Source organism: Pristiophorus japonicus, chromosome 8, assembly GCF_044704955.1.
Source record: "Pristiophorus japonicus isolate sPriJap1 chromosome 8, sPriJap1.hap1, whole genome shotgun sequence".
NCBI lineage: Eukaryota > Metazoa > Chordata > Chondrichthyes > Pristiophoridae > Pristiophorus > Pristiophorus japonicus.
The window spans coordinates 167292893-167311113 of record NC_091984.1 but is presented as its reverse complement, the minus strand read 5'-3'; positions in this window follow the sequence as shown (position 1 = coordinate 167311113).

Sequence of the window (18221 nt, the reverse complement as noted above, 5' to 3'; positions counted from 1 at the left end):
GTCCAGATGCTTATGGCATATCTGGCCATTGTTGAGTTTACCACGATGATCCTATTCTCCTCTTTGCCAATTACAGTACCCTCAAGCCATTTGGGCCCCATGGCGTGATTAAGGACGAATACAGGATCATTTATTTCTATACATCTCCCCCTTGAATTACGGTCATGGTACCCGTTTCGTGACTTGCGCTTGCCCTCAACTATGTCGGTCAGGACTGGGTGGATGAGGGACAACTGAGTTTTGAGTGTCCGTTTCATGAGTAGCTCTGCGGGCAGGACCCCCGTGAGTGCGGGCGGGCTCTATAGGCCAGCAGGAGGCGCGATATGCGGCATTGTAGGGAGGGTCCTTGAATCCTGAGCATACCTTGCTTAATGATTTGGACTGCCCGTTCCGCCTGGCCATTGAAGGCCAGCTTGAACGGTGCAGTCCTGACGTAGTTGATGCCATTGCCCGACATAAACTCCTGGAATTCATAGCTCGTGAAACACGGTCCATTGTCACTAACCAGGATGTCCGGCAAGCCGTGGGTTGCAAAGGTCGCACGTAGGCTTTCCACGGTGGTGGATGACGTGCATGAATTCAGGATGATGCACTTGATCCATTTCGTGTACGCATCTACTACAATGAGGAACATCTTCCCCATGAACGGGCCCACGTAGTCAACGTGACTGTGTAACCATGGCTTGGTGGGCCAGGGCCACGGGCTGAGTGGGGCCTCCCTGGGGGCATAACCCAGCTGGGCAGACGTCGTGCACCTGCGAACACAGTGTTCTAGGTCTGAATCAATTCCAGGCCACCAAACGCGTGACCGGGTAATGGCCTTCATCAGCACAATGCCTGGGTGCTCGCTGTGGAGTTCCCTGATGAATGCCTCCCTGCCCTTCTGGGGCATGACTACCCAGCTGCCCCATAGTAGGCAGTCGGCTTGGATGGAGAGCTCATTCATCTGCCTGTGGAATGGTCTGACCTCCTCAGGGCATGCTCCGTGTGCGTGCGCCCAATCCCCAGTCAGGATACATTTCTTAATCAAGAATAGGAGGGGATCTCTGTTTGTCCAGGTTTTGATCTGGCGGGCTGTGATGGGGGAGCCTGCGCTGTCAAAGGCATCGACAGCCATGACCATCTCGGCGCTTTGCTCCATTGCCCCCTCAGTGGTGGCCAGTGGGAGCCTGCTGAGCACGTCAGCGCAGTTTTCAGTGCCGGGCCGGTGCCGGATGGAGTAGTCATAAGCAGCCAGCGTGAGGGCCCACCGCTGTATGCGAGCTGATGCGTTGACATTGATAGCCTTGCTGTCTGACAACAGGGATGTGAGTGGCTTGTGGTCCGTCTCTAATTCAAACTTCCTACCGAAGAGGTACTGATGCATTTTTTTTACACCATAGACACATGTGAGTGCTTCCTTCTCGACCATCCCATATCCCCGTTCTGCTTGAGAGAGCGACCTGGAGGCATAAACCACAGGTTGTAGCTGACCCGCAGTATTACCCTGCTGCAACATGCACTCAATCCCATAGGACGATGCATCACAAGTCAGAACTAAACGTTTACAGGGTCAACAACTTGTTTGAACAAAGTCGGTTTCGCGCCCGATCAAAAGCCTGTTCCTGACAGTCCCCCCAAAACCAATCGCAACCCTTACGCAGGAGCATGTGTAGCGGCTCCAACAACGTGCTCAAGTTCAGCAGAAAGTTCCCGAAATAGTTCAACAGTCCACAGGAATGAACGCAGCTCCGATATGTTGCAGGGCCTGGGTGCTCGTCGAATTGCCTCTGTTTTGGATTCGGTGGGCCGAATCCCATCTGCAGCAACCCTCCTGCCCGGAAACTCAACCTCAGGAGCTAAGAACACACATTTAGACTTCTTGAGTCGCAGGCCTACCCGGTCCAGTCGGCGTAGCACCTCCTCCAGGTTGTGGAGGTGTTCCTCGGTGTCTCGACCCATGATGAGGCTGTCGTCCTAGAATACGATCGTTCCAGGAATGGATTTAAGCAGGCTTTCCATGTTTCATTGAAAAATCGCGGCCGCTGATCGAATGCCAAACGGGCACCTGTTATACGCAAACAGTCCCTTGTGCGTGGTGATGGTGGTCAGTAGTTTGGATTCGTCGGCCAGTTCCTGGGTCATATAGGCTGAGGTGAGGTCCAACTTGGTGAACAGCTTGCCGCCTGCCAGCGTGGCAAAAAGATCCTCCGCTCTCTGGAGTGGGTATTGGTCTTGTAGGGACACCCTATTGATGGTGGCCTTGTAGTTGCCACAGATCCTGACAGAGCCATCCGCTTTTAGAATGGGAACGATGGGGCTCGCCCAGTCGCTGAATTCAACAGGCGAGATGGTGCCATCTCGCAACAGCCAGTCCAATTCGCTCTCGATTTTTTTCCCGCATCACATATGGCACTGCTCTGGCTTTGTGGTGCACTGGCCTGGCATCCGGGGTGATGTGTAGCATTACTTTAGTGCCTTTGAAAGTCCCGATGCCCGGTTGAAATAGTGACTCGAATTGTTGTAGGACTTGTGAGCACGAACTTCGCTCCCCCGAGGACATTGCGTGAACATCCCCCCATTTCCAGTTCATCTCGACTAACCAACTCCTCCCCAACAGTGCGGGGCCATTGCCCAGGACAATCCAGAGTGGCAGCCGGTTCACTAACCCATTGTGTGTGACAGCCATCATTACACTGCCCAGCACCGGAATGATTTCCTTGGTGTAAGTCCGTAATTGTGTCTCAATATGTTCTAATTTGGGTCTACTGGCTTTGAGTGGCCATAGCTTCTCGAATTGCTGAACGCCCATGAGTGACTGGCTGGCCCCAGTGTCTAGCTCCATGCGTATTGGGATACCGTTCAACAAAACCCTCATCACCATTGGTGGCGTTTTGATGTATGAACTGTGAATATTCGCCACATGGACCCGCTGAACCATCGATTTGCCCCAAAAGTCATCCTGCCTCACAGAACCCTCTTCTGGTCCATCTGTCTCATATATCAGTCTGGTTGCAGGTTTTCCACACATTTGAGCTAAATGGCCACTGAGATTGCAGTTTCTGCAAACAAAATGTTGGAATCTGCAAGATCTGGCTGAGTGTTTCCCCCACACCTCCAGCATGAGTTAAAGTTTCTATTGTTGGGGACAAAGGGACTATGGCCAGGAATTCTGCGCTGACTCACACTGTTCACTGTGATGGCGTGAACGTCCGTTCAGCCTGCCACTGTCTCTGTTGAGATCCTGCCCTGGGATCTATTGCTGCCTGGTAAATGTCGGACTGCCCCTGCCTGCCTGCGGGGCTCTGAGTCGCATTGATGATGTTGACTCCCTGATCCATCGCCGCGTTAGAGGCAGAATTGCGCGCGTAAATCATTTTCGTCTCTTCCTCCCCCGCCATGAAAGTTTGAGCTAACAACGCTGCCGCTTCCAAGGTCAAGTCCTTGGTCTCAATTAACTTGCGAAAAATTCCCGCATGACTGATACCCTCGATGAAGAGGTCCCTTAGCATCTCCCCCCTGCAGGCATCTGTGAACTTAGAGACTGGCCAAACGGCAGAGGTCCGCTATAAAGTCCGGTATGCTCTGTCCTTCACGACGTCGGTGGGTATAGAATCAGCGTCGAGCCATGTGTATGCTGCTCGCCGGTTTGAGGTGCTCCCCGATTAATTTGCTGAACTTTTCAAAGGTTTTGTCCGACGGCTTAGGAGGTGCCAGTAAGTCCTTCATGAACGCATAAGTCTTTGGCCCGCAGCTGGTCAGGAGATGAGCCCGTCGCTTGTTGGCTGCTGCATCCCCCAGTCAGTCTTTAGTTACGAAGCTTTGCTGAAGCCTCTCGACAAAATCGTCCCAGTCTTCCCCAACACAGTACCATTCCTCTGTGCTACTGATGGCCATTCTCGTGGGTCGTGAATTCCCTATTCTCGTCGCCAATGTAAAGTCCTTACTCTACAGCATGAAACCACACGAGGCACATTCCAGGGACAAGGTCACTTTGTGACCTTAGCTCTTTATTACAGGACTCCAGAAGTGATGACCCTGCGTGGGACCTCCCTTTATATACCTGTGTGATCAGATAAGGAGTGTCTCCCACAAGTTCACCCCCTGTGGTCAAAGTGTGCATCTAAGTTGAGTGTATACAGTAATACAGTGGTGTTACATTGTAGTTACAAACATGACAATCCCCATTGACACCTGGGAGTCCCTGGCCAAAGATCGCCCTAAGTGGAGGAAGTGCATCCAGGAGGGCACTTTGCACCTCGAGTCTCGTCGTTGAGAGCATGCAGAAAACAAGCACAGGCAGCAGAAAGAGCGTGCAGCAAACCAGTCCCACCCACCCCTTCCCTCAGCGACTATCTGCCCCACCTGTGACAGAGACTGTGGTTTTCTTATTGGACTGTACAGCCACCTAAGAACTCATGTTAAGAGTGAAAGCAAGTCTTCCTCGATTCCTAGGGATTGCTTATGATGACTTACCAGAAATTCCCACTCTTTCCAAATTCCCGAATCAACCGCTCTGTTTAACTCCACTCCGTTTAAGATCTCACTGTACAGATCGACCAACTACACTGCGTTGGAAATGGACTTTTGAGACACACCGGGAGACAGTCTGGGAAACTTTGTCAAGACTTCACCAAAACTGCATCAACAGTTGTTCTGGAAATTCTCTGAGGACTTCACCTAAAGAGACCTTATAGGAGTCACCAGGGTGAAGGGAGTGCTTGTTCATGCGGATCTTGCGAGGGGTTCCCCTTGGTCTGGAGGAGGAGATGAGGCCAGGCAGAGCAGCACCAACTATGGCAGGACAGGGAGACAAGAGGGCAAGGTGGGCCCCTGATTCATTCTATCTTTCTGCATGCTCCACAGTCTGGCGATTATGAGAAACCAGCCATTGTGGTAATTTGATTGCTCTTTCAAAGAGTTGGCACAAGCATGATGGGCTGAATGGTCTCCTTCTGTGCTGCATCATTCTATTCAATTTACTTTTCAGTGAATTCATATTGTGTCTGTGTGTACCTGTATTTCTGTGTTTGAAGTAGATTGGAATAAAAACAGCATGATGAACTTCAGTAGGTTTTCAACCAAACTGTTATATAAAAGCTATTCATCGGTTTATTTCACAAAATATATCGTGCTAAGAGATAACGAGAGACACAGAAGAGGCTGTAGGGTGACTCGGACAGGTTAGGTGAATGGGCAAATGCATGGCAGATGCAGTATAATGTGGATAAATGTGAAGCTATCCACTTTGGTGGCAAAAACAGGAAGGCAGAATATTATCTGAATGGTGAAAGATTAGGAAAAGGGGAGGTGCAATGAGACCTGGGTGTCATGGGAAATCAGTCATTGAAAGTTAGCATTCAGGTACAGCAGGCGGTGAAGAAGGCAAATGGCATGTTGGCCTTCATAGCTAGGGGAGTTGAGTATAGGAGCAGGGAGGTCTTACTGCAGTTGTACAGGGCCTTGGTGAGGCCACACCTTGAATGTAGTGTACAGTTTTGGTCTCCTAATCTGAGGAAGGACATTCTTGCTATTGAGGGAGTGCAGCGAAGGTTCACCAGACTGATTCCCGGGATGGCAGGACTGACATATGAAGAAAGAGTGGATCGACTAGGCTTATATTCACTGGAATTGAGAAGAATGAGAAGGGATCTCATAGAAACATATAAAATTCTGACGGGATTGGACAGGGTAGATGCAGGAAGAATGTTCCCAATGTTGGGGAAGTCCAGAACCAGGGGTCACAGTCTAAAGATAAGGGGTAAGCCATTTAGGACCGAGATGAGGAGAAACTCCTTCAGTCAGAGAATTGTGAACCTGTGGAATTCTCTACCAGAGAGTTGTTGAGGACAGTCCATATATTATCGTTAGATATATTCAAAAGGGAGTTAGATGTTGCCATTACGGCTAAAGGGATTAAGGGGTATGGAGAGAAAGCAGGAATGGAGTACTGAAGTGCATGATCAGCCTTGATCATATTGGATGGTGGTGCAGGCTCGAAGGGCCGAATTGCCTGCTTCTGCACCTATTTTCTATGTTTCTATGAAAGGCCAGAATTTTAATTTGGAGGCGGGGTTGGAGCGGGGGTGGGGTCGTACCAATGCGGTCGGGATACCAGTGCAAAGACTGAGGCCCAATGGTATTAAAGGTAAAGGGATTGCAATGGTACAGAATGGGGTAACTGGATGCATTTCAGACTGGCAAGATGTAGCCAGTGCGGTACCCTGGGGATATGGGACCCGCTACTCTCTACAGACACAAATGATTTAGACTTTCATCAAAACCTGCTCGTGAAACAAAATGAGGAGATATGGCAAGCTGTGACAGAGAATGCAGGAGCCTACAGAAGATCAGATAGGTTAGAAGAGTGGGCAGATAAGGTGGCAAATGCAGTTCAAGGGAACACATGAGGTACATTGAGAAAAACACAACTGAACACACCCTGACTTTTTCCAATGGAGTGGAGGGAGAGTATCTTCAAAGCCATTTCAAGATTAAATTACAGGTGGTCAAACCTATTTGAAAGGTCAAATGGGATTGAGTTTTAAATGTAGGGGAAGTGCGTAGATAGCAAGGAACTGGTGTTGAAAATATACAAGGCATTGCTTCGGCGGCAGTCGGGAGCAGCGTCGGAGGTGCGTGGAGAGGCCTATAAAAGGCACAGCAGGGAGTCCGGGGCCCAGCGTCGGCGGTCCGTTAGTTAGCCTATAAAAGGCGTACTGTGCAGCTACAGGGAGAAGGCAAAAAAGAAGTAAAAAGAAACAGAAAGGTGACGTCACAGCCAAGGGGGTAAGTGATTGGCTGGTGATTGGTGAGTAGTTTTTCTTTTTTCTCTTCTATAACAGTGAGTAAACTATAGAATTGTTGTTGCTTATCTAAGGGTTAAGTCATGGCAGGACAGCTCGGTCACGTGTTATGCTCCTCCTGTACCATGTGGGAACTCAGGGACGACACCAGTGTTCCTGACAACTACGTGTGCGGGAAGTGTATCTGCCTCCAGCTCCTGATGGACCGCGTTGCGGAGTTGGAGCTAAGGATGGATTCACTCTGGAGCATCCACGATGCTGAGAATGACGTGAGCAACACGTGTAGCGAGTTGGTCGTACTGCAGGGAAAGGGTCCACAGCCAGATAGGGAATGGAAGACCAGCAGGAAGAGCAGTGCAAGGAAGGTAGTGCAGGAGTCCCCTGTGGTCATCCCCCTGCAAAACAGATACACTGCTTTGGGTACTGTTTGGGGGGATGACTCATCAGGGGAGGTCAGCAGCAGCCAAGTTCATGGCACCATGGCTGGCTCTGTTGCACAGGAGGGCAGGAAAAAGAGTGGGAGAGCGATAGTGATAGGGGATTCAATTGTAAGGGGAATAGATAGGCGTTTCTGCGGCCGCAACCGAGACTCCAGGATGGTATGTTGCCTCCCTGGTGCAAGGGTCAAGGATGTCTCGCAGCGGGTGCAGAACATTCTAAAAAGGGAGGGAGAGCAGCCAGTTGTCGTGGTGCACATTGGTACCAACGACAAGGTAAAAAAAGGGATGAGGTCCTACGAAACGAATTTAAGGAGCTAGGAGCCAAATTAAAAAGTAGGACCTCAAAAGTAGTAATCTCGGGATTGCTACCAGTGCCACGTGCTAGTCAGAGTAGAAATCGCAGGATAGCGCAGATGAATACGTGGCTTGAGCAGTGGTGCAGCAGGGAGGGATTCAAATTCCTGGGGCATTGGAACCGGTTCTGGGGGAGGTGGGACCAGTACAAACTGGACGGTCTGCACCTGGGCAGGACCGGAACCAATGTCCTAGGGGGAGTGTTTGCTAGTGCTGTTGTGGAGGAGTTAAACTAATATGGCAGGGGGATGGGAACCAATACAGGGAGACAGAGGGAAACAAAAAGGAGACAAAAGCAAAAGACAGAAAGGAGATGAGGAAAAGTGGAGGGCAGAGAAACCCAAGGCAAAGAACAAAAAGGGCCACTGTACAGCAAAATTCTAAAAGGACGGAGGGTGTTAAAAAAACAAGCCTGAAGGCTTTGTGTCTTAATGCAAGGAGTATCCGTAATAAGATGGATGAATTAACTGTGCAAATAGATGTTAACAAATATGATGTGATTGGGATTACAGAGACATGGCTCCAGGATGATCAGGGCTGGGAACTCAACATCCAGGGGTATTCAACATTCAGGAAGGATAGAATAAAAGGAAAAGGAGGTGGGGTAGCATTGCTGGTTAAGGAGGAGATTAATGCAATAGTTAGGAAGGACATTAGCTTGGATGATGTGGAATCTATATGGGTAGAGCTGCAGAACACCAAAGGGCAAAAAACGTTAGTGGGAGTTGTGTACAGACCTCCAAACAGCAGTAGTGATGTTGGGGAGGGCATCAAACAGGAAATTAGGGGTGCATGCAATAAAGGTGCAGCAGTTATAATGGGTGACTTTAATAAGCACATAGATTGGGCTAACCAAACTGGAAGCAATATGGTGGAGGAGGATTTCCTGGAGTGCATAAGGGATGGTTTTTTAGACCAATATGTCGAGGAGCCAACTAGGGGGGAGGCCATCTTAGACTGGGTGTTATGTAATGAGAGAGGATTAATTAGCAATCTCATTGTGCGAGGCCCCTTGGGGAAGAGTGACCATAATATGGTGGAATTCTACATTAGGATGGAGAATGAAACAGTTAATTCAGAGACCATGAACCAGAACTTAAAGAAGGGTAACTTTGAAGGTATGAGGCGTGAATTGGCTAGGATAGATTGGCGAATGATACTTAAGGGGTTGACTGTGGATGGGCAATGGCAGACATTTAGAGACCGCATGGATGAACTACAACAATTGTACATTCCTGTCTGGCGTAAAAATAAAAAAGGGAAGGTGGCTCAACCGTGGCTATCAAGGGAAATCAGGGATAGTATTAAAGCCAAGGAAATGGCATACAAATTGGGTAGAAATAGCAGCGAACCCGGGACTGGGAGAAATTTAGAACTCAGCAGAGGAGGACAAAGGGTTTGATTAGGGCGGGGAAAATGGAGTACAAGAAGAAGCTTGCAGGGAACATTAAGACGGATTGCAAAAGTTTCTATAGATATGTAAAGAGAAAAAGGTTAGTAAAGACAAATGTAGGTCCCCTGCAGTCAGAATCAGGGGAAGTCATAATGGGGAACAAAGAAATGGCGGACCAATTGAACAAGTACTTTGGTTCGGTATTCACTAAGGAGGACACAAACAACCTTCCGGATATAAAAGGGGTCAGAGGGTCTAGTAAGGAGGAGGAACTGAGGGAAATCCTTATTAGTCGGGAAATTGTGTGGGGGAAATTGATGGGATTGAAGGCCGATAAATCCCCAGGGCCTGATGGACTGCATCCCAGAGTACTTAAGGAGGTGGCCTTGGAAATAGCGGATGCATTGACAGTCATTTTCCAACATTCCATTGACTCTGGATCAGTTCCTATCGAGTGGAGGGTAGCCAATGTAACCCCACTTTTTAAAAAAGGAGGGAGAGAGAAAACAGGGAATTATAGACCGGTCAGCCTGACATCGGTAGTGGGTAAAATGATGAAATCAATTATTAAGGATGTCCATAGCAGCGCATTTGGAAAGAGGTGACATGATAGGTCCAAGTCAGCATGGATTTGTGAAAGGGAAATCATGCTTGACAAAATCTTCTGGAATTTTTTGAGGATGTTTCCAGTAGAGTGGACAAGGGAGAACCAGTTGATGTGGTATATTTGGACTTTCAAAAGGCTTTCGATAAGGTCCCACACAAGAGATTAATGTGCAAAGTTAAAGCACATGGGATTGGGGGTAGTGTGCTGACATGGATTGAGCACTGGTTGTCAGACAGGAAGCAAAGAGTAGGAGTAAATGGGTACTTTTCAGAATGGCAGGCAGTGACTAGTGGGGTACCGCAAGGTTCTGTGCTGGGGCCCCAGCTGTTTACACTGTACATTAATGATTTAGACGAGGGGATGACACTAAGTTGGGTGGCAGTGTGAGCTGCGAGGAGGATGCTATGAGGCTGCAGAGCGACTTGGATAAGTTAGGTGAGTGGGCAAATGTATGGCAGATGAAGTATAATGTGGATAAATGTGAGGTTATCCATTTTGGTGGTAAAAACAGAGAGACAGACTATTATCTGAATGGTGTCAGATTAGGAAAAGGGGAGGTGCAATGAGACCTGGGTGTCATGGTACATCAGTCATTGAAGGTTGGCATGCAGGTACAGCAGGCGTTTAAGAAAGCAAATGGCATGTTGGCCTTCATAGCGAGGGGATTTGAGTACAGGGGCATATTGGGGAGTGCTGGACTGTTGGAGGTGCCGTGCTTTGAATAAGACGTGAAACCGAGGCCCCGTCTACTCTCTCACGTGGACATATAAGATCCATGGCTCTATTTGAAGAAGGGCGGGGAAGTTCTCCCCGGTGTCCTGGCCAATATTTATGCCTCAACTAATACCAGTAGCAAAAAAACAGATTATCTAGTCATTATGTCAGTGCTGTTTGTAGGACCTTGCTGTGTGCAAATTGCATTCACTACATTACAACAGTGACTACACTTCAAAAAGCACTTCATTGGCTGTAAAGCACTTTGGGACATCCGGTGGTCATAAAAGGTGCTATATAAATGCAAGTTCTTTCTCTTTTTCCCTCCCAGAAACAGGAATTGGGTCTTGCTTGTCGTCACCTCGCACCCCACCAGCCTTCGCATTCAACAGATCATCCTCTGGCACCTCCAAGGCAATTCCATCCCCAAACACATCCCACACCCCCTCTACTTTCAGCTAAACATCAACATGAACAAGTGAAAAGTAGTAAAAAGGAGCAATGAGGATGGAGTAACCAGCAGGAAACGAAACAACCAATTCGCCTCAATTGTTCTTAAAGTTGCTATTCATGAACCAGTATATACACAAACCGACCAAATCAAATCAGCCGAATCGTTTCTTCATTGTGTTGCCAGTTTCCTTCCTCACTCAGGTTTGTGTACACAGTCAACAGGTAGCATTTCTAAAAAGAAATTATGCAATTCTGAAAAAAATGACTTAGCGTTCCCATAAAATTGGTGACTTAACGTTGGAATCTCACATAGTCCTTATCTTCTGGCCTGACTGAGGCCAGGGCTTAAATCAGACATTCACCTGTTCCTTTTGTTGGTAAGGATATGAAGGGATATGCAGCTAAGTCAAGCAAATGGCATTAAGGTACAGATCAGCCATGATCTGATTGAATGGTAAGCAGGCTCATACACTTGTTCAAGCTGAATGGCCTCCGCCTGTTCCTAATGTTACTAAGGTGCTGGTGATTAATAACTGAGAAAACAAAGGATGCTTTTGTAGGAAAGCAGAAAAAAGAAAGACATATATTTAAATAGCGCCTTTCACGACCACCGCACGTCTCAAAGCACTTTACAGCCAAAGAAGTACTTTGGAGTGTAGTCACTGTTGTAATGTGGGAAATGCGGCTGCCAATTTGCGCACAACAAGCTCTCACAAACAGCAATGTGATAAGCGCCAGATAATCTGTTTTTGTTTTGTTGATTAAAGGATAAATATTGTCCAGGACATCGGGGATAACTTCCCTGCTCTTCTTCGAAATAGTGCCGTGGGATCTTTTACGTCCACCTGAGAGGGAAAACGGGGCCTCGATTTAATGTTTCATCCGACAGTGCAGCACTCCCTCAGCACTGCACTGGAGTGTCAGCCTAGATTTATATGCTCAAGTTCCTGGACTTGAATAAATAAACAGAGAGCTTACATCTTAAGGAAGTACTGAACTTTCACCATGGAAAGTAAAGCAAGTAAGAGCACTTTATAATGCAATTACCTGGAAATAAGGTTGGGTCCTCAGGCGACAGTGCTATTTTAGTAGCAAGCTGTGGGTGGTTTGTTCCAGATTGTCTCAGAATGACTTTGCATTGGATCATGATAGCCAGCAGATACTGTAGACGTTCATGGTTTTGAGCTGGGCTGACTCAAGCCTATCTCTCCCAGGTGAATCACCTTTCTGGGAGTTGTAAATCATTGAAGCTGGAGTCATTTTAATTCCTGACATTCTCATGAACTTGTAAGCAGGCACTATTCTGAACAATGTGATTCCTATGAGATCAGAGGACACTTGAATGGCCTGACAACCAAGATACCAAGCAGAACCTAAGTACACTCAGCCGTTATCTGCGAACTTTCTACTTTGCATAGGTAAAATCTCAGCTTGCTTACTATTTGTAGAAGCACTCTTTGCTAATCGATTGATACAGTTTATCAGCACTCCTGGATAGCTAACCACAATGGCTGGAACAGGTGAGTAATTATGTAAGCTGTGAAGAGCAAATAACATGAGCTGGCTGAATAAGAAGACATGTTTTAGAGAAAACAAGTCAATTTTAAGGTGATTGGCAAAAGAACAAGTGGTGACTCGAGCGAAAAATGTTTTACGCAATGAGTGATTAGGATTTGGAATGCACTGCCTGAGGTGGATACAGAGTCAATAGCAGCCTTCAAAAGGAAATGGAATAAACACTTGGAGAAAAAATTTGCAGGGATATGAGGAAAGAGCGGGGAGTGGGACTAACTGGATTGCTCCTCGAAAGAGCCGGCGCAGACTCGATGGGTCACTAACCCCTAGCGCCGTGTGAGCGCCCCCCCCCTCCCCACGGGAGACACTAAGCAGCTGAATTTCTCCCCCTCCCCCTATGGAATCATTGACATTTAGATTTCTCTTTAAGCTAATTTGCTGTGCAATCATATGTAACCACTTTATAATAATACAGCAAAGAAAATGACTCCCTGATACTATAAATTGTGGCTCCTTATTCTGCATGGCCAGTGCCTGGCTGACATACAGGCAGTAGCAGAAAGAATTTCTTCGCCTGAAGATCCTGCTGAGCAATATTATTACAGCATCTTAAAGATACCAGCCTCCATGGTATATCAATGGCATTCCCACAAATTGCAGCTCAATGCTACATTCGAGCTATACCCCAGTTCGGGCATTCTGCCACCGTGCCTGTACCGGCTCTGTGAAAAAGCTATCCAAATAGTCCCATCCCCCGCTCTTTCCCCATAGCCCTGCAAATGTTTTCCCCTTCAAGTCTTTATCCAATTCCCTTTTGAAAGTCACTATTGAATCTGCTTCCACCATCCTTTCAAGCAGTGCGTTCCCGATCACAACAACTCGCTGCGTTAAAAAATTCTCATGACCCATCTGGTTCGTTTGCCAATTATCTTAAATCTGTGTCCTCTGGTTACCATCCCTCCTGCCAGTGGAAACAGTTTCTCATTATTTACTCTATCAAAACCCCATACGATTTTGAACATCTCTATTAAATCTCCCCTCAAACTTCACTGCTCTAAGGAGAACAACCCCAGCTTCTCCACATAACTGAAGTCTTTCATCCCTGGTAGCTTTCTGGCAAATCTCCTCCACGCCCTCTCGAAGGCCTTGACATCCTTCCTAAAATCTGATGCCCAGATTTGGACACAATGGCCTTGATAACTGATGGGAGAGGGCCCTGGGTGGGCGGGGGGGGGATAAAAATGAAAAAAAGGCGAACACGATTGAAATTTCACAGATGCAGCGTGGGTTTCCCAGAGGTCAGAATACGTGACAGTGAAAGGGAGGTGGGAGCTGCTGGCCCCACCCCCACCTCCAGGCCCCCCATCGATCGCCCTCGACCCCCGATCTCTCCAGCCCCCCCGATCGATCTCCCCGACCCCCGATCTCTATAGCCCTCCTGATCGATCTCCCGGCCCCCGATCGATCTCCCCGACCCCCGATCTCTCCAGCCCCTGATCTCTCCAGCCCCCCCGATCGATCTCCCCGACCCCCGATCTCTATAGCCCTCCTGATCGATCTCCCGGCCCCCGATCGATCTCCCCGACCCCCGATCTCTCCAGCCCCTGATCTCTCCAGCCCTCCCGATTGATCTCCCCGACCCCCGATCGATCTCCCTGATCCCCGATCTCTCCAGCCCCCGATCTCCCCGACCCCTCCCAACCCCCAATCTCTCCAATCCTCCCCATCGATCGCCCCGACCCCCGATCGATCTCCCGACTCCCGATCACTCCAACCCTCCCCATCGATCGCCCCGACCCCCGATCGATCTCCCTCACCCCGATCTCTCCAACCCTCCCCATCGATCGCCCCGACCCCCGATCGATCTCCCTCACCCCGATCTCTCCAACCCTCCCCATCGATCGCCCCGACCCCCGATCGATCTCCCGACCCCCGATCGATCTCCCCGACCCCTGATCTCTCTGGCCCTCTCTGACTGATGTCAGGCTACCTGGCCTGTAGTTTCCAGTTTACTCTCTCCCTCCTTTCTTGAATAGCAGTGTTACATTTACCACCTTCCAATCCGCTGGGATCTCTCCAGAATCTAGGGAATTTTGGAAGATCACAACCAATGCATCACTATCTCTGCTGCCACCTCTTTTAGAACCCCAGGATGTTGGCCGTCCGGTCCAGGGGATTTATTGGCTTTTAGACTCATTAGTTTCTTGAGTACTTTTTTCTACTGATATTAATTACTTTAAGTTCCTCGTTCTCATTAGCCCCTTGGTTCCCCAGTGTTTTTGATATTTTTTTGTGTCTCCTACTGTGACACTAGATACAAAATATTTGTTTTAAGTCTCTGCCATTTCCTTGTTCCCCAATATAATTTCTCCTGTCTCGGCCCCTAAGGGATCAACTCTTACTTTTGCTACTTATTTCCTTTTTACATACTTATCGAAGCTCTTACAATCTGTTTTTATAGTTCTTGCTAAATTACTCTGATATTCTAGTTTCTCCCTTTTTATCATTTTTTGGTCATCCTTTGCTGGTTTCTAATGTTCTCCTAATCCTCAGGCTTACTACTATTCTTCGCAACATTATAATCCTTTTCTTTTAATGAGACCAGCAGCGGGAGATTAAGAGAGCTCGGCTGGGAGCAGCGCCAAGAGAAGTAAAAAGAAATCAAAGTGTGACCTCACAAGAAAGCAGGTAAGTTGGTCAGTATTTCTCTCTCTCTTTTTCAAAATTTTGGCATTGGTTTAAATGAAGAGTCGGGATTAAAAACGAAGATCTGGATTTACCGCTAGTTTGTGCCTCAGTTTGCAATACGGCGGGGCAGCAAATGGTGTTTCAGGCTGTCAAATGGGGCATCCAGGATTTGGCGTTTTGGCTAAGATTTTGCAGCGGCGTTAAAACTTACTGCCCTGACCTCTGTTTGGAGCATCAGGATGACGTTAATCGTCGTGCAAGGCTGTGCTCGCCCCCCAGGTGGAACTTTCGGGCCTTACGCCTGATTTAACAGCCGCCCCAAGATCCGACCGGGAAAGTCTGGCGTTCCCAGGGTGCAGCAGGCCCAATAGCGGCATCTTTAAACGGAAGTTGGAGCATCTTGTATCGCAGTTGTCAGTGACTGAAATGGTTGTATGCTGAACGCTGTGTGAGTCTACAGTTAAAATCAGGACTTTCTTTGATAGGAATGTCAGCAAGAGATTTCAATGGGGGCAATGCTAGTTCATCGGCAAATCATGCTGGTTGCTACAGGCAGGCAGCTACAAGCTGGAAGAAGGCTTCTTGTCCATGGTCGGCAACGGGATCGAAGAGGTAGCAGACGTTTGGGGAGGAGGCCTTACCCCACACGGGTTTACAGGGAACATCGTTCATACTACACGTTTCTGATACGCAGTGCGTTCGAAGGCTGCGCTTCAGAATATGCCTGCTGACAGAGATATGCCTGCTCCTCCAGGCAGACCTACAGCCTACCAGCAGCAATAGGACTCGCTGCCCATTGAGGTGAAAGTTACAGTGGCCCTGGCATTCTATGCCTCCGGCTCCTTCCAGGCTGCTTCAGGGACATATGCAGCATCTTGCAGCACATTGCTGCATTCACCAGGTCACAAGGGCACGATGAATGGACTTCATAAAGTTCCCAATGAGCAGGGACAGCCAGAGTGAGAGGGCTGTAGACTTTGCAGGCTTCCCAAGGTTCAGGGTCCCATTGACTGTGCACACGTCGCCCTGCGAGCACCGACACAGAATGCTGAGGTCTTCCGAGACAGAAAGGGATACAGCTCCCTAAATGTCCAGCTGGTCTGCGACCACACTCAGCGCATCCTGACAGTCAATGCCCGCTACCCAGGGAGCACACATGATGCTTTCATCTTACATGAGAGTTGTGTGCTACAAATGTCCCTGCGAAAAAGACGAGGTCAGAGCTGGCTGGTCGAGACAAACGATATGGCCTGGCCACCTGGCTCATGGCCCCTCTCCAGAACCCTGAGACAGAAGCCGAGCAGTGTAGCCACCTGCAACATCATTGAGCAGACAATTGGCATGCTCAAGCAGCACTCCCGATGCTGGACCACTCTGGAGGCAGCCTTCAATACTGCTCTCAGCAGGTCTCCGAGTTCATTGTGGTGTGCTGCATACTACACAACTTAGCCATCATGAGGGGACAGGAATTGCCAATGGGGACTGCAGGGCCACCTCAGGAGGGGGAAAATGAGGAAGACGAGGAAGAGGGGACTGGCGACGAGCTCATACCACAACCACAGGAGAGGCAGCATAGAGATATAGCCGCTGCAAGAGCCTTACGTTGTCAGCTCATCACTGACCGCTTTGCGTGAATGGGGAAGGAGAGGTTTGAGCATTGCCTCGCGACTCAATGCCACCGTGCTGGCTATTCCACCACTTACTCTGCAAATGAGACGCACAACAGCAATGTTTAAGGTCAAAGAAATATTTAAAACAAAATGCAACAGTATCAACCCGCCCCCAACAAATTATTCAATGGTTGCACACTTATGGACACAGAACTGATCCCTGCAATGAACAACATTGAAAACAAAGAAAAATTGCATCCTGCAGTGCACAACACTGTTGCAAGGCCTTATTGTTTCTTGGTCATGCTTTTACTCCCTCTTCCCTTCAACCCCCTCCAATGCCTGCTGCTCCTCCACAATGTGGTCTAAGGGCATGCAGCAAGGCTGCTCGAGGGCTGCTGTTTTGGGGGCTCAGACAATGGAGACGGCGTCTGAGGACGCACTAGTCCAGCTTCTGGCCTGTAAGGTCCTGCTTCTGACTGGGCCGCCTCTTCCTTGGCGTTACCAGTCACAGGTGGCTGGGGTGTCAACTATGGTGGAAGCCGGAATGCTGTCATCCTGAGGAATGCCAGCACCACCCATTTCCCTGGAGCCACTCAGTTGCTGATGGGGCTGGGCCTTAGCAACTAGAGCCTGATGTGAACCATCAATTTGCTGGCCTGCTTCGGCACCGTAACTTCCTGTGAGACAGTGGGGAACACAGAGAGGATGGAGGCAGACATGGACTCTATCACTTGACCAAGCTGAAGCAGAGCTTGTGCCTGTGATGTGCCCGAGTCTGCGACATGATCGATGGCATGCGCCACACTCTCTGGAACTCCACAGTTGCTGCTCGAGGCCACCAGCCTGTGTGTGTGGGCAATGATGGCCTCGCTGGACTCACGACTCGCAGCGACAATCTGCGACGCTGCCTCTGCAACAGTCGCAGTGAGCTTGTCGATGCTCGCTGGGATCCGTCCCAATGCATCAATCATCATCATCATAGGCAGTCCCTCGGGATCGAGGAAGACTTGCTTCCACTCTAAAAATGAGTCCTTAGGTGGCTGAACAGTCCAATACGAGAACCACAGTCCCTGTCACAGGTGGGACAGATAGTGGTTGGGGGAAAGGGAGGGTCGGGAGTCTGGTTTGCCGCACGCTTCTTCCACTGCCTGCGCTTGATTTCTGCATGCTCTCGGCAATGAGACTCGAGATACTCAGCACCCTCCCGGATGCACTTCCTCCACTTAGGGCGGTCTTTGGCCAGGGACTCCCAGGTGTCGGTGGGGATGTTGCACTTTATCAGGGAGGCTTTGAGGGTGTCCTTGTAATGTTTCCTCTGCCCACCTTTGGCTCATTTGCTGTGAAGGTGTTCCGAGTAGAGCGCTTACTTTGGGAGTCTCGTGTCTGGCATGCGAAAATCGTGGCCTGCCCAGCGGAGCTGATCAAGTGTGGTCAGTGCTTCAATGCTGGGGATGTTGGCCTGGTCGAGGACACTAACGTCGGTGCGTCTGTCCTCCAAGAGGATTTGTAGGATCTTGCGGAGACATCGTTGATGGTATTTCTCCAGCAACTTGAGGTGTCTACTGTACATGGTCCATGTGTCTGAGCTATACAGGAGGGCGGGTATTACTACAGCTCTGTAGACCATGAGCTTGGTGGCAGATTTGAGGGCCTGGTCTT